This window comes from Hyla sarda, chromosome 1 (genome assembly GCF_029499605.1).
Source record: "Hyla sarda isolate aHylSar1 chromosome 1, aHylSar1.hap1, whole genome shotgun sequence".
Lineage (NCBI taxonomy): Eukaryota > Metazoa > Chordata > Amphibia > Anura > Hylidae > Hyla > Hyla sarda.
Window position 1 is genome coordinate 413,152,322 of NC_079189.1, and position 2,281 is coordinate 413,154,602.

Consider the following 2,281-nt stretch of genomic DNA (forward strand, 5'->3'; position numbering starts at 1 on the left):
ATGGGACATGAACAAAGTTGCTGACAGTGTTTGTTACTGTAGCTGACACCCGCTGCGTTCCCAGTCCAACTTGCAGAAATAATGTCTGTCGGATGTAGCATCAGTTGAGGCCAGTTTTAGGCTTGGTTCACTGAGACAGATCATCAGACATATATGAACTGGGCCTTGAAGAGAAACTGACAGCCTGTTCATCTGCACTAAACCTAATATACGGGATTATAGTGCAGGTGAACAGCTCTAAAAAGAGGAGTTACTTACATTAATAGGTGTGGTACTCGAAGAGTTATCTTCCATTATTGTTCTATTCTTACTGCACTTCTGTGCTCAGTGGAGGCAGGGAGACGGCTTGCGGAGCTCCCCTGCTTTCTTGATATTCCCTGCCAGGCCCACCCCCATGATGAATTTGCAAATGGTGAGTGCTACTTTATTTTTTTTAGAGCCGAGGAACGTGCTCTCTAATCACCCAAAGTGCAAGAAAAAAAGTTCAAATGTGTTACACTAAAAAAACGTGCACAAAGGATGTGGTCTATCTCAAGCCCTTCTCCAACAGGAGAGAGGCCCCCCAACAAACCTACCCTTCGCCTCCAGACCAAAAGGCACCTGCGAGGTTCCAGGTTTGATGTGTCTTTTCGCCGAAGCTACAAAGGGACCACAAATGCTCCGAGCATTACCCTTGGCATTAGCCAAGGTATCTGCCTGCAGAGCCATAAACTGTCAGTACGCTGTCCATGCAGGAGTACCTGTGGTCATAGCAGGAAGGTGCGGAACATAATGGCCACATACACCTTCCCTAGACCGCTAGGAGGGACACCCAGAAGGGCTACCACATCCTAACAATCCAGTGAACATACAACACGCAAAAAGTGACACAGTGACAAAAAGGAAATAAATTAGTGAATGTGCGCAGGTGTAATGCCCGGACATCCGTCCGGATCTATAAAAATTTCTCTGATCCTATCAGAAGACCCGGAGTCAAGAGGTGAGTGCCACAATGTGAAGAGTTCATGGTGCCAGTGCTCAGTGAGCCTATCCTTCCAGTGAGTTTCAGCACCTCGGGGTCACCACTCCCCGAGGCACTAAAGTTCCTCGGCTCTAGACCCTCTCAGCCTCATGGCGAGACCCGGAGGAAACAAGTTACATCGGTGTGGCTGTCAAGCTGATTCCTCAGAACCAGCCCCAGAACGCCCCTGTACACCTGTCCCCTCCATGCAGCACCCATCCCTACCAGCTCCAGACCAACTTGAAACTGATAAGAACAGATACTACACTTGATCTTAGCCAAGAGGCCGAGAAGCGATGGTGAGTGCTACACTCTACTGCCTCGCTACACCCGAGAAGGCAGGGACATCTGAGCTTTGCTCAGAGAGCAGAGCAGTCGCCCCCAGGAGGCTCTCACATCATAGTGACATGAGAGTGAATACATTTGCATATTCATTACGGGGGCGGGCCAGGAAGGAAATATAGAGGAGGCAGGGGAGGTTGTCAAGCCAGCTCCCCACCTTTATTGTACACAACAGAATTAGAAGTGTAAAGGGACATAACTCTTTAAGTACTCCACCTATTAATATATGTAGCCCCTGCTTTTAGAGCTGATCGCCCACACTATAACCCAGTATATCTAATTTAGTGTGGGTGAACAGCCTGTTAGTTTCTCTATATAGTAAAATAAAGAGACAATGAGGCAGTAGCCACATCAGTATCGCAATCTCGCACACACTGCTCTGCTTTTCCCACCTCCCTTACCCTTCACGAATAGTAATCAGACTCCTTTGTGGGTGCCTGCGCTGTTGATGCAAAGGGCAACACACATTCGGTGAGTTGTCAAGCTTTATGCATTCATGTGTGAGCTACCTGTTGCATCAACGTTGCAGGAGGCCCAGCCCTGAGTAGTATTCAAGGAGGGAGAAAGAGGAAGAAATAAGTGGAGAGGTTTGCCAGAACGTGGCTCACATGTGGCAGACCAGAGCCTCCTTAACTCTTTATTCAAGATAATGAAAAAAAAGACCCTTAACTAAGTTTACAAAAATCAGGTAAGATCAACATTAGTACATGAGCATGAGCTACCTAACATGAGGCAAATTGGAGAGATAATTCAGCCGACAGCTATTGAAAGTGTACATGAACTGAGTTGCTTACAGATTCCCTTTAAGGTGCCCATACACTTTTAATAGCTGTCGGCTGAACTATCTTTCGAATTCACCCCATACACGAACGTTCTGCTCAGCCTTACATTTATGTGTTATGAATGGAGAAAGGAGGCGTAATCCGCTGCCAGTCTCCT

General features: G+C 47.2%; 1 pseudogene; it reads right to left on the minus strand.

Moving 5' to 3' along the window:
- Positions 1-1,128: 1,128 nt before the first annotated feature.
- LOC130343269 (U2 spliceosomal RNA) lies at positions 1,129-1,298 on the minus strand (annotated as a pseudogene).
- Between the last annotated feature and the right edge of the window lie 983 nt (positions 1,299-2,281).